The 23,873-nt window shown below is 65.9% G+C and overlaps 11 non-coding genes across 11 annotated transcripts; 6 read left to right on the top strand and 5 right to left on the bottom strand.

Annotated features, from left to right (window-relative positions):
• Nucleotides 1-3,603: 3,603 nt before the first annotated feature.
• On the bottom strand, nucleotides 3,604-3,674 carry TRNAG-GCC (transfer RNA glycine (anticodon GCC)). Its single transcript has one exon. It is a non-coding gene; the product is annotated as a tRNA-Gly (tRNA).
• Nucleotides 3,675-4,964: 1,290 nt separating this feature from the next.
• Nucleotides 4,965-5,047, bottom strand: TRNAL-CAG (transfer RNA leucine (anticodon CAG)). Its single transcript has one exon. It is a non-coding gene; the product is annotated as a tRNA-Leu (tRNA).
• A 567-nt stretch (nucleotides 5,048-5,614) lies between these two features.
• TRNAD-GUC (transfer RNA aspartic acid (anticodon GUC)) lies at nucleotides 5,615-5,686 on the top strand. Its single transcript has one exon. It is a non-coding gene; the product is annotated as a tRNA-Asp (tRNA).
• A 761-nt stretch (nucleotides 5,687-6,447) lies between these two features.
• Nucleotides 6,448-6,519, top strand: TRNAG-UCC (transfer RNA glycine (anticodon UCC)). Its single transcript has one exon. It is a non-coding gene; the product is annotated as a tRNA-Gly (tRNA).
• Nucleotides 6,520-6,820: 301 nt separating this feature from the next.
• Nucleotides 6,821-6,892, top strand: TRNAE-CUC (transfer RNA glutamic acid (anticodon CUC)). Its single transcript has one exon. It is a non-coding gene; the product is annotated as a tRNA-Glu (tRNA).
• Nucleotides 6,893-13,110: 6,218 nt separating this feature from the next.
• Nucleotides 13,111-13,181, bottom strand: TRNAG-GCC (transfer RNA glycine (anticodon GCC)). The gene has a single exon. It is a non-coding gene; the product is annotated as a tRNA-Gly (tRNA).
• Nucleotides 13,182-14,453: 1,272 nt separating this feature from the next.
• On the bottom strand, nucleotides 14,454-14,536 carry TRNAL-CAG (transfer RNA leucine (anticodon CAG)). Its single transcript has one exon. It is a non-coding gene; the product is annotated as a tRNA-Leu (tRNA).
• A 569-nt stretch (nucleotides 14,537-15,105) lies between these two features.
• On the top strand, nucleotides 15,106-15,177 carry TRNAD-GUC (transfer RNA aspartic acid (anticodon GUC)). Its single transcript has one exon. It is a non-coding gene; the product is annotated as a tRNA-Asp (tRNA).
• A 738-nt stretch (nucleotides 15,178-15,915) lies between these two features.
• Nucleotides 15,916-15,987, top strand: TRNAG-UCC (transfer RNA glycine (anticodon UCC)). The gene has a single exon. It is a non-coding gene; the product is annotated as a tRNA-Gly (tRNA).
• A 301-nt stretch (nucleotides 15,988-16,288) lies between these two features.
• TRNAE-CUC (transfer RNA glutamic acid (anticodon CUC)) lies at nucleotides 16,289-16,360 on the top strand. The gene has a single exon. It is a non-coding gene; the product is annotated as a tRNA-Glu (tRNA).
• A 6,252-nt stretch (nucleotides 16,361-22,612) lies between these two features.
• On the bottom strand, nucleotides 22,613-22,683 carry TRNAG-GCC (transfer RNA glycine (anticodon GCC)). Its single transcript has one exon. It is a non-coding gene; the product is annotated as a tRNA-Gly (tRNA).
• Between the last annotated feature and the right edge of the window lie 1,190 nt (nucleotides 22,684-23,873).

The raw sequence follows: 23,873 nt of genomic DNA, 5'->3' as shown, positions 1-23,873 counted from the left end.
AGCAGGCCCTCTGCAGGAGCATGGGCGCGGTGGCGAAGCCCTGCCAGGCGCATGTGAGAGGCTGGGACGGATCTGCGGGAGGTAGGGGTGGGCGTGGGGTCGGGGTGGGTCCGCGGAGCCGGAGGGAGGCCCGCACTGGTGAACCTCACGGCAGGGCAGGGCAGGCCAGGCCAGGGCAGGACGTGGGAGGGGTGGCCCGAGCTCCAGGGCGTTGGTGGTGGTGGTGGTGGGGGGGGCGGTGGGGGGGGGGTGGGACCGGGCCTGGAGTCTGGAGGGAAAGGCAGAGGGCAGGCCGTGACAGTGATGGGGCTGTGGCATGAGGAAGATGGTGGGGGAGCACTCCATTTGGGCGGGGTGGCGGGTGAGCGGGCGAGCCACACTGGTGCGCGGTGCCGCAGGCTGCTCAGGCTCAGCGGTGGGCTGAGGACGCAGGCAAGCCAACGACGGAAACGGGGTGCCAGACGGGGGCCAGACCTGGTCCGAGATGGGTGGGCCCGCCGTACCGCCCCAGAGACCAAAGTCACCACTCATCAGGAGCAAATGTCCAGTCTCGGGTGTGACATGGCTGGGGGCACATGGTGGGATGGGGAGTGGTGGTTGGCCGCTCGGGTGGCTGAGATTTCACGAGGACCAAGGAGAGCTCCCGTGTGACCGAGCACGGCCGTCCCCCCAGGGTACACACCCGCAGAGGGCCAACCTCGGGGAGGTCTGAGGGTGCGCACACCGCCACGGACACGGCGACACTGTTTGCCATGGCCAAGACACGGAGCAAACCCCAGCGCCCATCCACACGTGGCGGGCCCGAGAAGAGGTGGCACAGATGTAGCATGGAACCATCACTCAGTCATAAAGAAATAAGTCAAGGGTTGCCATTTGTCACAAGCAACAATGGACCTAGAGCCTTTTACACTTGGTGAAGCACGTCAGACCGTGTTGGACAAAGGCATGTGGAACGTGTGAAAGAATACAAAACGGAGCTATTTGCCGAGGAGAAACCCACTCACGCAGAAAACCACCTTAGGGGAACGCCAGCGGAAAGGCAGCGCTGGAGGGATGCGTGTGCAGCTGGGACGAACAGATACGCAGGACCCTGGATAAAGGGAGAAGCGCCAAGGTGATCCAGTTCAACACAGGGAATAAGCGTCAGTACCCTGGAATCCCCTCGAGTGGAAAAGAATCTGAAAACGTACATGAAATCCAAATTCCCGTGTACAACACGGGAAACAGAATCACTTTGCGGTCCACCGGAAACGAGCACAATATTGGAAACCCACTGTACTTGAGCAACAACCGTGACTCCGACATTGGAGTCGGCTTTGCAGAAGAAACGAAATCAACAGGCAAGTAAGTCAGCGGAAACAGGCGAGCTGTCCCAATCCCACCCTGGGTACATACCCGTGAGAGCCGCAACTCTTCATTCGGAAAGACGCGTGCAAACCCCACGGTCATAGCAGCGCCGTTTGCCGTAGCCGAGACGTGGAGGAAACCCTAGTGCCCATCCCCAACGGCTCACCCACGTAGGTGCCCTACCAGAGACAGGGAGAGAATGGGATGGCACTGAGCCGTCCACGCGAGTCCAATAGTGTCACTGGCAGCAGCAGCGGAAGCTGGAGCTGCAGAATATTACCCTTGGTGAGGGAAGTCAAACAGACAGGGTCACAGATGGGTGGAATCTTAAGTGTTGTACAAATTCACCCTTGTGGCAACCAGCGACAGACTCTCAGACTCGGGAAAGCAGCCTCGGGCTTCCCAAGGGCAGAGTCACGGACGGAGGGATGGATGAGGAGCCGGGCTCAACGGATGTACCGTACCAGTACTGCGTAGAAAGGAGAGGAGCAACAAGGATACACGGGATACTACAGGGAATGAGATCCCATATCCTGTCACCACCTGTAACGGAAACCGACCTGAAACCCTCATCCTACACGCACAGGTGGGAATCACAACGTTGTACAGCAGACACGGGCACCAGGCTGTAGTTGTACACTTCCAGAACAACAACTGCCACTCCGGGGAAGTCAATCAGTCGAGGATCGGTCCACCAGTAGGACAAAGAAGAGCTCACATGATGATCCAGCAGACCCAATCCCGGCTACTCATCGGGAAAAGACAACACGCCCAATGGGAAGAGAGGCGGGCATCCCCCAGGGTCATCGCAGCCCTCGGTGCCGTAGCCGAGACATGGGAAACGCTCACGTGCCCGTCGGCCCGTGGCCGGCACGACAAGGAGGCAAATACGTACCGTGGAATATGACGCAGCCATCAAGTAGGAGCGGCCGTCGCCATGGGCCGCAACGCCGGATGGACCCACAGAAGGGTCCGCTGCCTGAAGTGAGTCGGGTGGAGAGGGACAAAGCTCTGTGGACTCGAACAACGAATACCAGTGAATCTGTGTGCAAAGGGGAAACCGACCTGGAGACGGAGAGAACGGGCATAGGGCTAGCCAAGGGGAAAGGCAGGGGAGGGACGAAGTTGGAGTCGGATCAAGAGATAGGAAGTACTGTACTTACAGTCGATGAGCAACAGAGCTTTCCTCTGTAGCATGAGAACTGTATTCGTGTCTCGCCTTAACCTACACTGGAAAATCACCTGGAAAAGAACAGGGGACTGAATCACTTTGCCGAGCACCTGAGACTAACCCAGGACTGTAAAGCAGTTCTCCTCGTGTTGGAAGAAGCAGAAAGAGGAGCAGGCCCTGGCCTGGGGTAGGGGGTAGGGGGTGGGGGGAGGCAGGCCAGTGCGCCAAATGCAAAGGCAGGTTCCTGGACAGCCTGGGATTTGGAATGGCTCAGGGAGGACCTGGGCGTGGGGCGGGGTGGGGGGTGGGGTGGGTGCAAATGGGGGAGGTGGGGAGCCGGGTGGGGGTGGGATGGGGGTTGCGTTTGGGGAAGTAGGGGCACGGTGAGGGTGCAGGCTGGGGTGGTGGTGCTCTTGGGGCAGGGCTGATGCTGAGGTGAGGCGCGCAACAGGGTTTCAGGGGCATGGGGTGGTGTTTGGGGTGGTGTTTGAGGCGGTGAGGGCGTCCCTGTTGGAGACCCATTTCTGCCGAGGGACGAGGGACGGGAGCTGGTGGACTTCTTGGGAACTCCTCCTGCAAGACGCTGGTCCAGGGACCCTCCAGGCGAAAGGGAGGTATGCTTGCCAGATGTGGCAACTTCCTTGCTCCTGACTGTGCAAACGTAGTGTGATTGATTCTCGGAGTGTGGGGAGAGTGAGGCAGGGAGCTTGGAGACGGACGTTGTGAAAGGTGAAGAGGTGGTGCGGGCGGCTGCCAGCCGGGGGCTATTCCTTCCAGTGCAATCCCTGAGCCCCCGGCTGGGTCCGGGTGAGGAAGCGAGCAAACACAAGAAAGGCGCCTGGACGCACGGGCGGCTGAGCCCGCAGGGCTTGGGGCCACGGAGGCTTGGCAGCAGGGCCTTTTCTGGGTGGGGTGGGGTGGGGGTGGGGCGGGGTGGGGCGGGGTGGTGGGCGTCTGCGTGGGAGAGGCAGCGGGCGGCAGGTAGCAGCCAGCGGTTGCAGGAGCGCTGCCTGGAGCGCCTTTCAGCCGGCAGACCTAGCTGGGCTCTGGGGCCGCACTGACGGACCAAAAGGGGACGCTGCGGCTGCATGGGCCGGGAATCGAACCCGGGCCTCCCGCGTGGCAGGCGAGAATTCTACCACTGAACCACCCATGCACCGATGGCCAACGCCGCCCGACGCTGCCCCAGAGGCGCTGACCGCCACCCGCCCGGCACTGCTCACTGCTCGCCCGTCGCCCGTCGGCACCTATCTGCTCCATCGGAGCAGGAGACGACGGTGGGGATGGAAGTGGGGGGGGGCGACCTGAAAGCCAGGATCCGGGCACGTGCAGGACCACAGGGCGCGGCGCTCTCGAAGGGTTCCACTCGGCCCGTCGCGTGCCTTCTGCGCCGACCACGGCCGCCGCGACCCTGTCGGTGTCGCCCGAGGGGGCCGGGAGCCGACGCCGTCTGCCCGGCGCCGAGATCCCCTGTCAGGTGCAGGTGCAGGCGCAGGCGCTGCGTGGACGCTGCTGCCGCGCGCCGACGTTCCTCTCAGCGACCGCCGGGTCCCGACCCAAAGGCGGGTGAGCCCCGGCTCGTGCGCTCTGGCGGACCGCGCGCCCGAGGTCCGGCTCTGACGGGGTGGTGGTGCTGGTGAGGAGGGGCCCTTTGGCAGAGCGGCTCCTGGCTCGGGGACTGCCGGCTGAGGCAGGGAGCGCGCTCAGGAAGGGCTTGGCTCCGGCCCGGGCAGCGGCTTCCCCCGGGAAGGTCGGGGGCGCCGGCCGGGCGCCGGTGGGCGGGCTGCACGGGCACGCAGGGCATCCGCTCCCTCCTCAGAGGAGCACCCTTCCCGGGACGGACTGGTGCCAGGAAGACCGGTGTTCGCTGGCCAGCAGGAAGGCTGGGAGGCACGTGTCCCTGGCGGGCAGCAGGCAGGTGTGGCCCGGCCAAGGCCGCAAGGCGCAGAAGCGTCGAGGGCACGCAGCACCCCCCTGGCGGGCAAGGCTGGGGCTCGGCCGCCTCGGTGTGACTGGGGAGCGCAGGCGGGCCGGCGGGGCGGGTGCGGAGGACAGGGTGCCGGCCGGAGGGAGAGCGGCCGGGGGCGGACGTGCAAGCAAGGCTGCGAGAGCGAGTTGGCCGTTCCCCGGCAGAAGTCGGAGCGCCGGCGACGCGAGGAGGGCTTGCCAGCCGCCGCGGGGCTGCGTGCTTCGGTGCGGCCGGGGGCGGGGCGGGGCCGTGGGAGTGGGAGGGTGGGCGAGGGTGGGCGAGGGTGGGCGAGGGGGAGGCGGGGAGGCAGGAAAACCAGCAGCTGCAGCTGCAGCCAGCTGGGGAGGAAAGATGCGCTGAGGAGGACTGAAGGTTCCTGGGGTGGGGGTGCAGGTGGCGGGAGGCGGGGCGTGTGTGGAGCAAGGCAGTGGCACGGAGAGGACGGGCGCGTTTGTCCGGCGGGCCAAAAGGCTGGCTTGTCAGGAGTGGGATTCGAACCCACGCCTCCAGGGGAGACTGCGACCTGAACGCAGCGCCTTAGACCGCTCGGCCATCCTGACGGCGGGCCTGGCTGGGCGCGTGGCCGCTCGCCTGGCTGGGACCCGACGCGGCGCGAGCCCCGGCGCCCTTGGCGGGCCGCGCGCCGCGCCGCGCCGCGCCAGGCAGGCAGGCAGGCAGGCAGGCAGGCAGGCGGCCGTCCGGGGTGGGTGTCGACGGAGCCGGCGCGCGGCGGCCGGCCGAGGCGCCTGGCTCGGCGGCCGGCCGCGCCCCGCACCCGGCCGGGCCGTGGGCGGGCTGGCCCCTCCCCAGCCGCGCCTCTCCTGGCCCGACGCCGGCCGGCGCGCGCCCACCGTGTCCTCGCAGCCTCGCTTGCCTTCTCCGGCCCCCTTCTCCCGGCGGAATGCCCGCGTGGGAGGCAAGAGGCGGCGCGCCCTGGGGAGTGTCCAGTGCCGCGGGGGTCCGGGGCCCTGTCGGGGTGGCGGGCTGCCGCTGTGAGCGAGGCGGTGGGTTGGGTGCGCGGTTGGGTAGGGACCCGCGGTGGCCGGGGGCCCGTGCTGGGCAGGGGGACCCGTCGGCAGGCAGCCCGAGAGCCCGTGAGCGGCCGGGCGGTAGGACGGTCGCCGCCGTCCTCGTTAGTATAGTGGTGAGTATCCCCGCCTGTCACGCGGGAGACCGGGGTTCGATTCCCCGACGGGGAGGCCACACACCCTTTTTGGTGGCCGCGGTCGCTCTCTGTCCTGCCGCCAGGCCCCCAGGGGCCCTTTGTCTGGTCCCGCCGCCTTTGGGCGAGGCGCCAGGGCGCGGTGCGCGGCCTAGCCACCGTCGACCCCCTCTCCCCGTGCGGCCCTCCAGCCCGAGCCCTTTGTGGTCGCCGGGCGCACGGTCGCCACGGCCGAGCGAGGGCCTCCTTGGCCACCCCACGGCCTTGCCCGACCAGAGCCAGAGCTTGCGGCCCGCGGGGCCGCCCGGCCGCCCACGCACCCACCCCCACCGGCTGCCTCGGTGGGCTCCTAGGCTCGCGACGCCCCCGCCGTGCGGCTCGGCACAGCGCCGCGACGCGTGCAGGCAGCTGGGTCCCGTGTCCCCAAGTCGTCGTGGGAAGTGGCCGCGCCCAGCGCCCGGTGGAGAAGGGCTTTGGCCAGCTGGGTGCGGGAAGCTGCGTGCCCCGCGTTGCCCGCCGGAGGTGAGGGCGGAGGCGTTCGCGGGCCGCGGCGGGGAGCGAAGGGCCGCAGGGCCGCAAGGCCGTCGGGCCGGTGGACCACGGCCACGGCGTAGTGCTGACGCGCATGGGGCGCCGCGCGGCTGCTGGTGGCGCCGGCGGCGGCGCAGAGCCTCGGGCTGACGGGGCGTCGGGGCCGGGATGCGGAGGCGGTGGCGGCAGGGGCGGCGGCGGCGGCGGCGGCGAGAGTATGCTGGGGCGAGCCCGGGGCCGGCGTCCGGCGGCCGCCCGGGCTGTGTAGCGTTGGTGGTATAGTGGTGAGCATAGCTGCCTTCCAAGCAGTTGACCCGGGTTCGATTCCCGGCCAACGCAGCGGGCCGACCTTTTGCTGAGCTGCACCGCCCTCCCGGCAGGGGCGATGGCGGGGGAGAGAGAGCTGGGAGCGGGGAGCCAGCCCGCTGGCCCGCGGCTTTTGGCGTGTGTGCGAGAAGCCGGCGGCGCGCGCAGTGTTTTGAGGGGGCTGAAAGCAAGACGGCACGCCAAGGCAGGAGGACTGACGGGGCCGGCGGGCGGCTGGACTTGCAAAGGCCGGGTGTGGGCGGCAAGGTGGCGCGGGCGGGTGGCATGGAGGCGCTGGGTTCAGCGGGAGCAGGCGAGGGCCTTGCCCCGACGCTCCCTGGTGGTCTAGTGGTTAGGATTCGGCGCTCTCACCGCCGCGGCCCGGGTTCGATTCCCGGTCAGGGAAGCCTTTCTTCTTCCTCTCCGGAGGCCTGCCACCTGCCACCTGCCGGGGTCCTCGCCGGCGACCCTCCCACCTTTACCCTTTTAGCCTACGCAATGGCAACCCACTCCAGTCCTCTTGCCTGGAAAACCCCATGGACGGAGGAGCCTGGGAGGCTGCAGACCATGGGGTCGCTAAAAGTCCCATAGGACCGAGCGACTTCACTTTCACTTTTCACTTGCATGCATTGCAGAAGGAAATGGCAAGCCACTCCAGTGTCCTTGCCTGGAGAATCCCGGGGACGGGGAGCCTGGTGGGCTGCCGTCTATGGGGTCGCACAGAGTCGGACAGGACTGACGCGACCTAGCAGCTCAGCACTGCGCCAGAGGCCCCCGGGACCCTGCACCTCCAGCCCAAGCACGATTCAGGCCACCTCCGCCGTCCCCCGGGGCAAACCTTTGTTGGCCGCAGTGGCAACCTCGCGCCGCTTTCACCACGACCGGCCTGAGGCCTCCCATCCCCCGCCTCCCTCCCTCCTGAGGGGCTGCGGCTGCTGGCCCTGGTGGCGGCCGTGATGCTCCTGGTCTTGTGCTGGTCTTCCTATTGTGGGGGTTGGGGGGGGTGCGGGGGGCGGGTGAGTAGGTGGGGTGGTATAGGGCGGGGTGGGGATAGGGGCGGGGGTAGGGGCGAGAGCTGTGGTGGTCGCCAGCGGGGGCCAGCAGCGGCAGGGGCGGTGGCCGCAGCCGAAGGTGAGCGAGGGGGATGTGCCTCGGGGGAGTGGGGGCCAGTGGCCACGGACACGCCTGCCTTCCCATGTCCCTCATGCCAGCCCCGTCTCTGGGCGGCTTGGCCACTGCGCGCCAGGTCCCGGGCTGGCTGTGACTCCTGTATGGTGCTGGTGTCTCCAAGAGGGTTCTGGTCTTGAGTGGGCTCTGGGAGGCGGACCACGGCGCCCGGGAGGCATCGGGATCAGTTCAGTCGCTCAGGGCACTGCAGCAGCCAGGCTTCCCTGTCCCTCACCAACTCGAGAGGCTTGCTCAAACTCATGTCCGTCCAGTCCGGGATGCCATCCAAGCCTCTCGTCTTCTGTCGGGTCGTCCAGGTCTCCTCCTGCCTTCCATCAGGGTCTTTCCCCGTGAATCAGTTTTGCAGGTCGGGTGGCCAGAGGATTGGCGTTTCAGCTTCAGCCTCAGTCCTTCTAATGAATATTCAGGACTGATTTCCTCTAGGATGGACGGGTTGGGTCTCCTCGCAGTCCAACACCGCAGTCCAAAAGCATCAATTCTTCGGCACTCATCCTTCTTTATACTCCACCTCTCACATCTGTACGTGACCGCTGGAGAAACCGTAGCTTTCACGAGACAGACCCTCGTCACAGACCTCGTCTCTGCTTTGCGACATGCTGTCCAGGTTGGTCATAGCTTTTCTCCCAAGGAGCGAACGTCTTTTCATTTCACCATTTCACCGGCGCGGCCGGCGTCTGCAGTGCTTTGGGGCAGCCCCCCCAAATGAAGTCTTTCCCGCTTTCCGTTCTTTCCCCGTCTATTTGCCATGAAGTGATGGGACGGGATGCCATGATCTTAGTTTTCTGAATGTTGAGTTTGAAGCCAAGGTTTTCACTCTCCTCTTTCACTTTCCTCAAGGGGCTCTTTAGTTCTTCTTCGCTGTCCCCGAGGCAAAGGGGTGAAGATGGATGTGGACCTGTGCCTCGAATCCCACCACCGCTTAGTGGAAGTGAGAGAGCTCGCAGATCCGGGCGGGGCCGGCCGGCCCGGCTGGGCAAAGCTAGCCCACCAGCCTGGAGGCGGCAGATGCGCTCGAGGCAGTGATGCCTGCCAGGGAGGACAACGCGACCATCAGGGTGTTTCCCTTGCCTGACCACAGCTCTCAATCCTACCGGACTGAGGCAAGATTTCCCCAGGCCTCCCTCCCCGACCCGTAACCAAAGGTGGGCATGGGGCGCGCGCACACACAAACACACCCACCCACACGCACACCCACACACACACACACCCACACGCACACCCACACACACACACACACACATGCACAGCGCCCTGTTCCCCGCACCCCTCCCCTAGTTATGACATCTACGAGTTTCCCATTCTCATCCAACTGTCTATCCAGGATCCACTCCATCCCTCTGGCCAACCTGTCATTGTCTTCCCCTAGGAACTCTCCCCGAGGGTAATCGCCCAGCACAGTCTCCCCTTGGGCCAATCTCGAGGTCGTCTTTCCCCAAAGGGTTTCATTCCACGTCCGTTCAAGGACTGTGTCCTTCGGAGGGGAAGTGGACGGCCGACCAAGGGCACCAAAGTGCGGCGTGGGCGGCACACTCGGGTGGGATGGCGCCGAGTCCCCTATGGGAAAGGAGCCCCCGTGGCCCGACGTGTGCTTGCCGTGGCCAAAGGAGGTTTCCTTGAGGCCCCTGCCGGGGCCGTGGGCATCAGCGTGCGTGGGGGAGAGTATGGGACGAAGGTGCTTGGGGCCATGGCTGGTGGGCGCCCCACGTGGATCCGGGACCTGGGCAGAGTGATCGCAGGGAGAGGGGGCGGCGGCGAGCCGAGGGGCTGGCAGGCAGGCCCAGGGGTGCTTGCGTGGAGTCTTCCTGGAGGGCCAGCATGAGGGGATGGGTGGGGCTCTCGGGAACCTGGCCGAAAGCAGGCAGGGAGCAGGCCGCTGGAGCAGGCCCTCTGCAGGAGCATGGGCGAGGTGGCGAAGCCCTGCCAGGCGCATGTGAGAGGCTGGGACGGATCTGCGGGAGGTAGGGGTGGGCGTGGGGTCGGGGTGGGTCCTCGGAGCCGGAGGGAGGCCTGCACTGGTGAACCTCAGGGCAGGGCAGGGCAGTCCAGGCCAGGGCAGGACGTGGGAGGGGTGGCCCGAGCTCCAGGGCGTTGGTGGTGGTGGGGGGGAAGGGGGGGGGGTGGGGGGGGCGGATGGGACCGTGCCTGGAGTCTGGAGGGAAAGGCAGAGGGCAGGCCGTGACAGTGATGGGGCTGTGGCATGAGGAAGATGGTGGGGGAGCACTCCATTTGGCCGGGGTGGCGGGTGAGCGGGCGAGCCACACTGGTGCGCGGTGCCGCAGGCTGCTCAGGCTCAGCGGTGGGCTGAGGACGCAGGCAAGCCAACGACAGAAACGGGGTGCCAGACGGGGGCCAGACCTGGTCCGAGATGGGTGGGCCCGCCGTACCGCCCCAGAGACCAAAGTCACCACTCATCAGGAGCAAATGTCCAGTCTCGGGTGTGACATGGCTGGGGGCACATGGTGGGATGGGGAGTGGTGGTTGGCCGCTCGGGTGGCTGAGATTTCACGAGGACCAAGGAGAGCTCCCGTGTGACCGAGCACGGCCGTCCCCCCAGGGTACACACCCGCAGAGGGCCAACCTCGGGGAGGTCTGAGGGTGCGCACACCGCCACGGACACGGCGACACTGTTTGCCATGGCCAAGACACGGAGCAAACCCCAGCGCCCATCCACACGTGGCGGGCCCGAGAAGAGGTGGCACAGATGTAGCATGGAACCATCACTCAGTCATACAGAAATAAGTCCAGTGTTGCCACTTGTCACAAGCAATGATGGACCTAGAGACTCTTACACTTGGTGAAGCACGTCAGACCGCGTTGGACAAAGGCATGTGGAACGCGTGAAAGAATACAAAACGGAGCTATTTGCCGAGGAGAAACCCACTCACGCAGAAAACCACCTTAGGGGAACGCCAGCGGAAAGGCAGCGCTGGAGGGATGCGAGTGCAGCTGGGACAAACAGATTCGCAGGACCCTGGATAAAGGGAGAAGCGCCAAGGTGATCCAGTTCAACACAGGGAATAAGCGTCAGTACCCTGGAATCCCCTCGAGTGGACAAGAATCTGAAAACATACATGAAATCCAAAATGTACACGGGAAATAGAAGCACTTTGCGGTCCACCGGAAACGAGCACAATATTGGAAACCCACTGTACTGGAGCAACAACCATGACTCCGACACTGGAGTCGGCTTTGCAGAAGAAACGAAATCAACAGGCAAGTAAGTCGGCGGGAAACAGGCGCGCTGTCCCAATCCCACCCTGGGTACATACCCGTGAGAGCCGCAACTCTTCATTCGGAAAGACACATGCAAACCCCACGGTCATAGCAGCACTGTTTGCCGTAGCCGAGACGTGGAGGAAACCCTAGTGCCCATCCCCAACGGCTCACCCACGTAGGTGCCATACCAGAGACAGGGAGAGAATGGGATGGCACTGAGCCGTCCACGCGAGTCCAATAGTGTCACTGGCAGCAACAGCGGAAGCTGGAGCTGCGCAATATTACCCTTGGTGAGGGAAGTCAAACAGGCAGGGTCACAGATGGGTGGAATCTTAAGTGTTGTACAAATTCACCCTTGTGGCAACCAGCGACAGACTCTCAGACTCGGGAAAGCAGTCTTGGGCTTCCCAAGGGCAGAGTCACGGACGGAGGGATGGATGAGGAGCCGGGCTCAACGGATGTACCTTACCAGTACTGCGTAGAAAGGAGAGGAGCAACAAGGATACACGGGATACTACAGGGAATGAGATCCCATATCCTGTCACCTGTAACGGAAACCGATCTGAAACCCTCATCCTACACGCACAGGAGTGAATCACAACGCTGTACAGCGGACACGGGCACCAGGCTGTAGTTGTACACTTCCAGAACAACAACTGCCACTCGGGGGAAGTCAATCAGTCGAGGATCGGTCCACCAGTAGGACAAAGAAGAGCTCACATGATGATCCAGCAGACCCAATCCCGGCTACTCATCGGGAAAAGACAACACGCCCAATGGGAAGAGAGGCGGGCATCCCCCAGGGTCATCGCAGCCCTCGGTGCCGTAGCCGAGACGTGGGAAACGCTCACGTGCCAGTCGGCCCGTGGCCGGCACGAGAAGGTGAGGCAAATATGTACCGTGGAATATGACGCAGCCATCAAGTAGCAAGCGGCCATCGCCATGGGCCGCAACGCCGGACGGACCCACAGAAGGGTCCGCTGCCTGAAGTGAGTCGGGTGGAGAGGGACAAAGCTCTGTGGACTCGAACAGCGAATACCAGTGAATCTGTGTGCAAAGGGGAAACCGACCTGGAGACGGAGAGAACGGGCATAGGGCTAGCCAAGGGGAAAGGCAGGGGAGGGACGAAGTTGGAGTCGGATCAAGAGATAGGAAGTACTGTACTTACAGTCGATGAGCAACAGAGCTTTCCTCTGTAGCATGAGAACTGTATTCGTGTCTCGCCTTAACCTACACTGGAAAATCACCTGGAAAAGAACAGGGGACTGAATCACTTTGCCGAGCACCTGAGACTAACCCAGGACTGTAAAGCAGTTCTCCTCGTGTTGGAAGAAGCAGAAAGAGGAGCAGGCCCTGGCCTGGGGTAGGGGGTAGGGGGTGGGGGGAGGCAGGCCAGTGCGCCAAATGCAAAGGCAGGTTCCTGGACAGCCTGGGATTTGGAATGGCTCAGGGAGGACCTGGGCGTGGGGGGGGTGGTGTGCAAATGGGGGAGGTGGGGAGCCGGGTGGGGGTGGGATGGGGGTTGCGTTTGGGGAAGTAGGGGCACGGTGAGGGTGCAGGCTGAGGTGGTGGTGCTCTTGGGGCAGGGCTGATGCTGAGGTGAGGCGCGCAACAGGGTTTCAGGGGTATGGGGTGGTGTTTGAGGTGGTGAGGCCGTCCCTGTTGGAGACCCATTTCTGCCGAGGGACGGGAGCTGGTGGACTTCTTTGGAACTCCTCCTGCAAGACGCTGGTCCAGGGACCCTCCAGGCGAAAGGGAGGTATGCTTGCCAGATGTGGCAACTTCCTTGCTCCTGACTGTGCAAACGTAGTGTGATTGATTCTCGGAGTGTGGGGAGAGTGAGGCAGGGAGCTTGGAGACGGACGTTGTGAAAGGTGAAGAGGTGGTGCGGGCGGCTGCCAGCCGGGGGCTATTCCTTCCAGTGCAATCCCTGAGCCCCCGGCTGGGTCCGGGTGAGGAAGCGAGCAAACACAAGAAAGGCGCCTGGACGCACGGGCGGCTGAGCCCGCAGGGCTTGGGGCCACGGAGGCTTGGCAGCCTTTTCTGGGTGGGGTGGGGGTGGGGTGGGGTGGCGCGGGGTGGTGGGCGTCTGCGTGGGAGAGGCAGCGGGCGGCAGGTAGCAGCCAGCGGTTGCAGGAGCGCTGCCTGGAGCGTCTTTCAGCCGGCAGACCTAGCTGGGCTCTGGGGCTGCACTGCGGGACCAAAAGGGGACGCTGCGGCTGCATGGGCCGGGAATCGAACCCGGGCCTCCCGCGTGGCAGGCGAGAATTCTACCACTGAACCACCCATGCACCGATGGCCAACGCCGCCCGACGCTGCCCCAGAGGCGCTGACCGCCACCCGCCCGGCACCGCTCACTGCTCGCCTGTCGCCCGTCGGCATCTATCTGCTCCATCGGAGCAGGAGACGACGGTGGGGAGCGGGGAGAGGGGGCGACCTGAAAGCCAGGATCCGGGCACGTGCAGGACCACAGGGCGCGGCGCTCTCGGAGGGTCCCACTCGGCCCGTCGCGCGCCTTCTGCGCCGACCACGGCCGCCGCGACCCTGTCGGTGTCGCCCGAGGGGGCCGGGAGCCGACGCCTCCTGCCCGGCGCCGAGATCCCTGTCAGGTGCAGGCGCAGGCGCTGCGTGGTCGCTGCGGCCGCGCGCCGACGTTCCTCTCAGCGACCGCCGGGTCCCGACCCAAAGGCGTGTGAGCCCGGCTCGTGTGCTCTGGCGGACCGCGCGCCCGAGGTCCGGCTCTGACGGGGTGGTGGTGCTGGTGAGGAGGGGCCCTTTGGCAGAGCGGCTCCTGGCTCGGGGACTGCCGGCTGAGGCAGGGAGCGCGCTCTGGAAGGGCTTGGCTCCGGCCCGGGCAGCGGCTTCCCCCGGGAAGGTCGGGGGCGCCGGCCGGGCGCCGGTGGGCGGGCTGCACGGGCACGTAGGGCTTCTGCTCCCTCCCCAGAGGAGCACCCTTCCCGGGACGGACTGGTGCCAGGAAGACCGGTGTTCGCTGGCCAGCAGGAAGGCTGGGAGGCACGTGTCCCTGGCGGGCGGCAGGCAGGTGTGGCCCGGCCAAGGCCGCAAGGCGCAGAAGCGTCGAGGGCACGCAGCACCCCCCTGGCGGGCAAGGCGGGGGCTCGGCCGCCTCGGTGTGACTGGGGAGCGCAGGCGGGCCGGCGGGGCGGGTGCGGAGGACAGGGTGCCGGCCGGAGGGAGAGCGGCCGGGGGCGGACGTGCAAGCAAGGCTGCGAGAGCGAGTTGGCCGTTCCCCGGCAGAAGTCGGAGCGCCGGCGACGCGAGGAGGGCTTGCCAGCCGCCGCGGGGCTGTGTGCTTCGGTGCGGCCGGGGGCGGGGGGGGGGGGCGTGGGAGTGGGAGGGTGGGCGAGGGTGGGCGAGGGGGAGGCGGGGAGGCAGGAAAACCAGCAGCAGCAGCTGCAGCCAGCTGGGGAGGAAAGATGCGCTGAGGAGGACTGAAGGTTCCTGGGGTGGGGGTGCAGGTGGCGGGAGGCGGGGCGTGTGTGCAGCAAGGCAGTGGCGCATGGAGGACGGGCGCGTTTGTCCGGCGGGCCAAAAGGCTGGCTTGTCAGGAGTGGGATTCGAACCCACGCCTCCAGGGGAGACTGCGACCTGAACGCAGCGCCTTAGACCGCTCGGCCATCCTGACGGCGGGCCTGACTGGGCGCGTGGCCGCTCGCCTGGCTGGGACCCGACGCGGCGCGAGCCCGGCACCCTTGGCGGGCCGCGCGCCGCGCCGCGCCCGGCAGGCAGGCAGGCAGGCAGGCAGGCAGGCAGGCAGGCAGGCAGGCGGCCGTCCGGGGTGGGTGTCGACGGAGCCGGCGCGCGGCGGCCGGCCGAGGCGCCTGGCTCGGCGGCCGGCCGCGTCCCGGACCCAGCCGGGCCGTGGGCGGGCTGGCCCCTCCCCAGCCGCGCCTCTCCTGGCCCGACGCCGGCCGGCGCGCGCCCACCGTGTCCTCGCAGCCTCGCTTGCCTTCTCGGGCCCCCTTCTCCCGGCGGAATGCCCGCGTGGGAGGCAAGAGGCGGCGCGCCCTGGGGAGTGTCCAGTGCCGCGGGGGTCCGGGGCCCTGTCGGGGTGGCGGGCTGCCGCTGTGAACGGGGCGGTGGGTTGGGTGCGCGGTTGGGTCGGGACCCGCGGTGGCCGGGGGCCCGTGCTGGGCAGGGGGACCCGTCGGCAGGCAGCCCGTGAGCGGCCGGGCGGTAGGACGGTCGCCGCCGTCCTCGTTAGTATAGTGGTGAGTATCCCCGCCTGTCACGCGGGAGACCGGGGTTCGATTCCCCGACGGGGAGGCCACACACCCTTTTTGGTGGCCGCGGTCGCTCTCTGTCCTGCCGCCAGGCCCCCAGAGGCCCTTCGTCTGGTCCCGCCGCCTTTGGGCGAGGCGCCAGGGCGCGGTGCGCGGCCTAGCCACCGTCGACCCCCTCTCCCCGAGCCCTTTGTGGTCGCCGGGCGCACGGTCGCCACGGCCGAGCGAGGGCCTCCTTGGCCACCCCACGGCCTTGCCCGACCAGAGCCGGAGCTTGCGGCCCGCGGGGCCGCCCGGCCGCCCACGCACCCACCCCCACCGGCTGCCTCGGTGGGCTCCTAGGCTCGCGACGCCCCCGCCGTGGGGCTCGGCACAGCGCCGCGACGCGTGCAGGCAGCTGGGTCCCGTGTCCCCAAGTCGTCGTGGGAAGTGGCCGCGCCCAGAGCCCGGTGGAGAAGGGCTTTGGCCAGCTGGGTGCGGGAAGCTGCGTGCCCCGCGTTGCCCGCCGGAGGTGAGGGCGGAGGCGTTCGCGGGCCGCGGCGGGGAGCGAAGGGCCGCAGGGCCGCAAGGCCGTCGGGCCGGTGGACCACGGCAACGGCGTAGCGCTGACGCGCATGGGGCGCCGCGCGGCTGCTGGTGGCGCCGGCGGCGGCGCAGAGCCTCGGGCTGACGGGGCGTCGGGGCAGGGATGCGGCGGCGGGGGCGGCGGCGGCGGCGGCGGCGGCGAGAGTATGCTGGGGCGAGCCCGGGGCCGGCGTCCGGCGGCCGCCCGGGCTGTGTAGCGTTGGTGGTATAGTGGTGAGCATAGCTGCCTTCCAAGCAGTTGACCCGGGTTCGATTCCCGGCCAACGCAGCGGGCCGACCTTTTGCTGAGCTGCACCGCCCTCCCGGCAGGGGCGATGGCGGGGGAGAGAGAGCTGGGAGCGGGGAGCCAGCCCGCTGGCCCGCGGCTTTTGGCGTGTGTGCGAGAAGCCGGCGGCGCGCGCAGTGTTTTGAGGGGGCTGAAAGCAAGACGGCACGCCAAGGCAGGAGGACTGACGGGGCCGGCGGGCGGCTGGACTTGCAAAGGCCGGGTGTGGGCGGCAAGGTGGCGCGGGCGGGTGGCATGGAGGCGCTGGGTTCAGCGGGAGCAGGCGAGGGCCTTGCCCCGACGCTCCCTGGTGGTCTAGTGGTTAGGATTCGGCGCTCTCACCGCCGCGGCCCGGGTTCGATTCCCGGTCAGGGAAGCCTTTCTTCTTCCTCTCCGGAGGCCTGCCACCTGCCACCTGCCGGGGTCCTCGCCGGCGACCCTCCCACCTTTACCCTTTTAGCCTACGCAATGGCAACCCACTCCAGTCCTCTTGCCTGGAAAACCCCATGGACGGAGGAGCCTGGGAGGCTGCAGACCATGGGGTCGCTAAAAGTCCCATAGGACCGAGCGACTTGCATGCATTGCAGAAGGAAATGGCAAGCCACTCCAGTGTCCTTGCCTGGAGAATCCCGGGGACAGGGGAGCCTGGTGGGCTGCCGTCTATGGGGTCGCACAGAGTCGGACAGGACTGACGCGACCTAGCAGCTCAGCACTGCGCCAGAGGCCCCCGGGACCCTGCACCTCCAGCCCAAGCACGATTCAGGCCACCTCCGCCGTCCCCCGGGGCAAACCTTTGTTGGCCGCAGTGGCAACCTCGCGCCGCTTTCACCACGACCGGCCTGAGGCCTCCCATCCCCCGCCTCCCTCCCTCCTGAGGGGCTGCGGCTGCTGGCCCTGGTGGCGGCCGTGATGCTCCTGGGCTTGTGCTGGTTCTCCTGCTGTCGGGGGTGGGGGGGGGGGGCCGGGGGCGGTGAGGAGGTGGGGTGGTATAGGGCGGGGTGGGGATAGGGGCGGGGGTAGGGGCGAGAGCTGTGGTGGTCGCCAGCGGAGGCCAGCAGCGGCAGGGGCGGTGGCCGCAGCCGAAGGTGAGCGAGGGGGATGTGCCTCGGGGGAGTGGGGGCCAGTGGCCACGGACACGCCTGCCTTCCCATGTCCCTCATGCCAGCCCCGTCTCTGGGCGGCTTGGCCACTGCGCGCCAGGTCCCGGGCTGGCTGTGACTCCCGTATGGTGCTGGTGTCTCCAAGAGGGTTCTGGTCTTGAGTGGGCTCTGGGAGGCGGACCACGGCGCCCGGGAGGCATCGGGATCAGTTCAGTCGCTCAGGGCACTGCAGCAGCCAGGCTTCCCTGTCCCTCACCAACTCGCGAGGCTTGCTCAAACTCATGTCCGTCCAGTCCGGGATGCCATCCAAGCCTCTCGTCTTCTGTCGGGTCGTCCAGGTCTCCTCCTGCCTTCCATCAGGGTCTTTCCCCGTGAGTCAGTTTTGCGGGTCGGGTGGCCAGAGGATTGGCGTTTCAGCTTCAGCCTCAGTCCTTCTGATGAATATTCAGGACTGATTTCCTCTAGGATGGACGGGTTGGGTCTCCTCGCAGTCCAAGGGACTCTCAAGAGTCTTCTCCAACACCGCAGTCCAAAAGCATCAATTCTTCGGCACTCATCCTTCTTTATACTCCACCTCTCACATCTGTACGTGACCGCTGGAGAAACCGTAGCTTTCACGAGACAGCCCCTCGTCAGAGACCTCGTCTCTGCTTTTCGACATGCTGTCCAGGTTGGTCATAGCTTTTCTCCCAAGGAGCGAACGTCTTTTCATTTCGCCGGCGCGGCCGGCGTCTGCGGTGCTTTGGGGCAGCCCCCCAAAATGAAGTCTTTCCCGCTTTCCGTTCTTTCCCCGTCTATTTGCCATGAAGTGATGGGACGGGATGCCATGATCTTAGTTGTCCGAATGTTGAGTTTGAAGCCAAGGTTTTCACTCTCCTCTTTCACTTTCCTCAAGGGGCTCTTTAGTTCTTCTTCGCTGTCCCCGAGGCAAAGGGGTGAAGATGGATGTGGACCTGTGCCTCGAATCCCACCCCCGCTTAGTGGAAGTGAGAGAGCTCCCAGATCCGGGCGGGGCGGGCCGGCCGGCCCGGCTGGGCAAAGCTAGCCCACCAGCCTGGAGGCGGCAGATGCGCTAGAGGCAGCGATGCCTGCCAGGGAGGACAACCCGACCATCAGGGTGTTTCCCTTGCCTGACCACAGCTCTCAATCCTACCGGACTGAGGCAAGATTTCCCCAGGCCTCCCTCCCCCACTCGTAACCAAAGGTGGGCACTGGGACGCCCGCACACCCACACCCACCCACCCACCCACACACACACCCCCACAACCACCCAGCCACACACACACCCACACACCCACCCCCCCCCCGCCACACACACACACGCACAGCACCCTGTTCCCCGCACCCCTCCCCTGGTTATGACATCTATGAGTTTCCCATTCTCATCCAACTGTCTATCCAGGATCCACTCCATCCCTCTCGCCAACCTGTCATTGTCTTCCCCTAGGAACTCTCCCCGAGGGTAATCGCCCACCACAGTCTCCCCTTGGGCCAATCTCGAGGTCGTCTTTCCCCAAAGGGTTTCATTTCACGTCCGTTCAACCACTGTGTCCTTCGGAGGGGAAGTGGACGGCCGACCAAGGGCACCAAAGTGCGGCGAGGGCGGCACACTCGGGTGGGATGGCGCCGAGTCCCCTTTGTGAAAGGAGCCCCCGTGGCCCGACGTGTGCTTGCCGTGGCCAAAGGAGGTTTCCTTGAGGCCCCTGCCGGGGCCGTGGGCATCAGCGTGCCTGGGGGAGAGTATGGGACGAAGGTGCTTGGGGCCATGGCTGGTGGGCGCCCCACGTGGATCAGGGACCTGGGCAGAGCGATCATCGCAGGGAGAGGGGGCGGCGGCGAGCCGAGGGGCTGGCAGGCAGGCCCAGGGGTGCTTGGGTGGAGTCTTCCTGGAGGGCCAGCATGAAGGGATGGGTGGGGCTCGCGGGAACCTGGCCGAAAGCAGGCAGGGAGCAGGCCGCTGGAGCAGGCCCTCTGCAGGAGCATGGGCGAGGTGGCGAAGCCCTGCCAGGCGCATGTGAGAGGCTGGGACGGATCTGCGGGAGGTAGGGGTGGGCGTGGGGTCGGGATGGGTCCGCGGAGCCGGAGGGAGGCCCGCACTGGTGAACCTCAGGGCAGGGCAGGGCAGGCCAGGCCAGGGCAGGACGTGGGAGGGGTGGCCCAAGCTCCAGGGCATTGGTGGTGGTGGTGGGGGGGGGGGGGCGGTGGGGGGGGATGGGACCGGGCCTGGAGTCTGGAGGGAAAGGCAGAGGGCAGGCCGTGACAGTGATGGGGCTGTGGCATGAGGAAGATGGTGGGGGAGCACTCCATTTGGCCGGGGTGGCGGGTGAGCGGGCGAGCCACACTGGTGCGCGGTGCCGCAGGCTGCTCAGGCTCAGCGGTGGGCTGAGGACGCAGGCAAGCCAACGACAGAAACGGGGTGCCAGACGGGGGCCAGACCTGGTCCGAGATGGGTGGGCCCGCCGTACCGCCCCAGAGACCAAAGTCACCACTCATCAGGAGCAAATGTCCAGTCTCGGGTGTGACATGGCTGCGGGCACATGGTGGGATGGGGAGTGGTGGTTGGCCGCTCGGGTGGCTGAGATTTCACGAGGACCAAGGAGAGCTCGCATGTGACCGAGCACAGCCGTCCCCCCAGGGTACACACCCGCAGAGGGCAAACATCGGGGAGGTCTGAGGGTGCGCACACTGCCACGGACACGGCGACACTGTTTGCCATGGCCAAGACACGGAGCAAACCCCAGCGCCCATCCACACGTGGCGGGCCCGAGAAGAGGTGGCACATATGTAGTAGCATGGAACCATCACTCAGTCATAAAGAAATAAGTCAAGGGTTGCCATTTGTCACAAGCAATGATGGACCTAGAGCCTCTTACACTTGGTGAAGCACGTCAGACCGCGTTGGACAAAGGCATGTGGAACGTGTGAAAGAGTACAAAACGGAGCTATTTGCCGAGGAGAAACCCACTCACGCAGAAAACCACCTTAGGGGAACGCCAGCGGAAAGGCAGCGCTGGAGGGATGCGTGTGCAGCTGGGACGAACAGATACGCAGGACCCTGGATAAAGGGAGAAGCGCCAAGGTGATCCAGTTCAACACAGGGAATAAGCGTCAGTACCCTGGAATCCCCTCGAGTGGAAAAGAATCTGAAAACATACATGAAATCCAAAATCCCGTGTACAACACGGGAAACAGAATCACTTTGCGGTCCATCGGAAACGAGCACAATATTGGAAACCCACTGTGCTTCAGCAACAACCGTGACTCCGACATTGGAGTCGGTTTTGCAGAAGAAAGGAAATCAACAGGCAATAAGTTGGCGGGAAACAGGCGCGCTGTCCCAATCCCACCCTGGGTACATACCCGTGAGAGCCGCAACTCTTCATTCGGAAAGGCACATGCAAACCCCACGGTCATAGCAGCACTGTTTGCCATAGCCGAGACGTGGAGGAAACCCTAGTGCCCATCCCCAACGGCTCACCCACGTAGGTGCCATACCAGAGACAGGGAGAGAATGGGATGGCACTGAGCCGTCCACGCGAGTCCAATAGTGTCACTGGCAGCAACAGCGGAAGCTGGAGCTGCGCAATATTACCCTTGGTGAGGGAAGTCAAACAGGCAGGGTCACAGATGGGTGGAATCTTAAGTGTTGTACAAATTCACCCCTGTGGCAACCAGCGACAGACTCTCAGACTCGGGAAAGCAGCCTCGGGCTTCCCAAGGGCAGAGTCACGGACGGAGGGATGGATGAGGAGCCGGGCTCAACGGATGTACCGTACCAGTACTGCGTAGAAAGGAGAGGAGCAACAAGGATACACGGGATACTACAGGGAATGAGATCCCATATCCTGTTCACCTGTAACAGAAACCGATCTGAAACCCTCATCCTACCTGCACAGGAGGGAATCACAACGCTGTACAGCGGACACGGGCACCAGGCTGTAGTTGTACACTTCCAGAACAACAACTGCCACTCGGGGGAAGTCAATCAGTCGAGGATCGGTCCACCAGTAGGACAAAGAAGAGCTCACATGATGATCCAGCAGACCCAATCCCGGCTACTCATCGGGAAAAGACAACACGCCCAATGGGAAGAGAGGCGGGCATCCCCCAGGGTCATCGCAGCCCTCGGTGCCGTAGCCGAGACGTGGGAAACGCTCACGTGCCAGTCGGCCCGTGGCCGGCACGAGAAGGTGAGGCAAATATGTACCGTGGAATATGACGCAGCCATCAAGTAGCAAGCGGCCATCGCCATGGGCCGCAACGCCGGACGGACCCACAGAAGGGTCCGCTGCCTGAAGTGAGTCGGGTGGAGAGGGACAAAGCTCTGTGGACTCGAACAGCGAATACCAGTGAATCTGTGTGCAAAGGGGAAACCGACCTGGAGACGGAGAGAACGGGCATAGGGCTAGCCAAGGGGAAAGGCAGGGGAGGGACGAAGTTGGAGTCGGATCAAGAGATAGGAAGTACTGTACTTACAGTCGATGAGCAACAGAGCTTTCCTCTGTAGCATGAGAACTGTATTCGTGTCTCGCCTTAACCTACACTGGAAAATCACCTGGAAAAGAACAGGGGACTGAATCACTTTGCCGAGCACCTGAGACTAACCCAGGACTGTAAAGCAGTTCTCCTCGTGTTGGAAGAAGCAGAAAGAGGAGCAGGCCCTGGCCTGGGGTAGGGGGTAGGGGGTGGGGGGAGGCAGGCCAGTGCGCCAAATGCAAAGGCAGGTTCCTGGACAGCCTGGGATTTGGAATGGCTCAGGGAGGACCTGGGCGTGGGGGGGGTGGTGTGCAAATGGGGGAGGTGGGGAGCCGGGTGGGGGTGGGATGGGGGTTGCGTTTGGGGAAGTAGGGGCACGGTGAGGGTGCAGGCTGAGGTGGTGGTGCTCTTGGGGCAGGGCTGATGCTGAGGTGAGGCGCGCAACAGGGTTTCAGGGGTATGGGGTGGTGTTTGAGGTGGTGAGGCCGTCCCTGTTGGAGACCCATTTCTGCCGAGGGACGGGAGCTGGTGGACTTCTTTGGAACTCCTCCTGCAAGACGCTGGTCCAGGGACCCTCCAGGCGAAAGGGAGGTATGCTTGCCAGATGTGGCAACTTCCTTGCTCCTGACTGTGCAAACGTAGTGTGATTGATTCTCGGAGTGTGGGGAGAGTGAGGCAGGGAGCTTGGAGACGGACGTTGTGAAAGGTGAAGAGGTGGTGCGGGCGGCTGCCAGCCGGGGGCTATTCCTTCCAGTGCAATCCCTGAGCCCCCGGCTGGGTCCGGGTGAGGAAGCGAGCAAACACAAGAAAGGCGCCTGGACGCACGGGCGGCTGAGCCCGCAGGGCTTGGGGCCACGGAGGCTTGGCAGCCTTTTCTGGGTGGGGTGGGGGTGGGGTGGGGTGGCGCGGGGTGGTGGGCGTCTGCGTGGGAGAGGCAGCGGGCGGCAGGTAGCAGCCAGCGGTTGCAGGAGCGCTGCCTGGAGCGTCTTTCAGCCGGCAGACCTAGCTGGGCTCTGGGGCTGCACTGCGGGACCAAAAGGGGACGCTGCGGCTGCATGGGCCGGGAATCGAACCCGGGCCTCCCGCGTGGCAGGCGAGAATTCTACCACTGAACCACCCATGCACCGATGGCCAACGCCGCCCGACGCTGCCCCAGAGGCGCTGACCGCCACCCGCCCTGCACCGCTCACTGCTCGCCTGTCGCCCGTCGGCATCTATCTGCTCCATCGGAGCAGGAGACGACGGTGGGGAGCGGGGAGAGGGGGCGACCTGAAAGCCAGGATCCGGGCACGTGCAGGACCACAGGGCGCGGCGCTCTCGGAGGGTCCCACTCGGCCCGTCGCGCGCCTTCTGCGCCGACCACGGCCGCCGCGACCCTGTCGGTGTCGCCCGAGGGGGCCGGGAGCCGACGCCTCCTGCCCGGCGCCGAGATCCCTGTCAGGTGCAGGCGCAGGCGCTGCGTGGTCGCTGCGGCCGCGCGCCGACGTTCCTCTCAGCGACCGCCGGGTCCCGACCCAAAGGCGTGTGAGCCCGGCTCGTGTGCTCTGGCGGACCGCGCGCCCGAGGTCCGGCTCTGACGGGGTGGTGGTGCTGGTGAGGAGGGGCCCTTTGGCAGAGCGGCTCCTGGCTCGGGGACTGCCGGCTGAGGCAGGGAGCGCGCTCTGGAAGGGCTTGGCTCCGGCCCGGGCAGCGGCTTCCCCCGGGAAGGTCGGGGGCGCCGGCCGGGCGCCGGTGGGCGGGCTGCACGGGCACGTAGGGCTTCTGCTCCCTCCCCAGAGGAGCACCCTTCCCGGGACGGACTGGTGCCAGGAAGACCGGTGTTCGCTGGCCAGCAGGAAGGCTGGGAGGCACGTGTCCCTGGCGGGCGGCAGGCAGGTGTGGCCCGGCCAAGGCCGCAAGGCGCAGAAGCGTCGAGGGCACGCAGCACCCCCCTGGCGGGCAAGGCGGGGGCTCGGCCGCCTCGGTGTGACTGGGGAGCGCAGGCGGGCCGGCGGGGCGGGTGCGGAGGACAGGGTGCCGGCCGGAGGGAGAGCGGCCGGGGGCGGACGTGCAAGCAAGGCTGCGAGAGCGAGTTGGCCGTTCCCCGGCAGAAGTCGGAGCGCCGGCGACGCGAGGAGGGCTTGCCAGCCGCCGCGGGGCTGCGTGCTTCGGTGCGGCCGGGGGCGGGGGGGGGGGGGGGGGGGGCCGTGGGAGTGGGAGGGTGGGCGAGGGTGGGCGAGGGGGAGGCGGGGAGGCAGGAAAACCAGCAGCAGCAGCTGCAGCCAGCTGGGGAGGAAAGATGCGCTGAGGAGGACTGAAGGTTCCTGGGGTGGG

Source organism: Bos indicus, chromosome 3 (assembly GCF_029378745.1).
Source record: "Bos indicus isolate NIAB-ARS_2022 breed Sahiwal x Tharparkar chromosome 3, NIAB-ARS_B.indTharparkar_mat_pri_1.0, whole genome shotgun sequence".
NCBI lineage: Eukaryota > Metazoa > Chordata > Mammalia > Artiodactyla > Bovidae > Bos > Bos indicus.
Note: the sequence above shows the minus strand (reverse complement) of the source record. Positions and strands in the feature narration are given on the sequence as shown.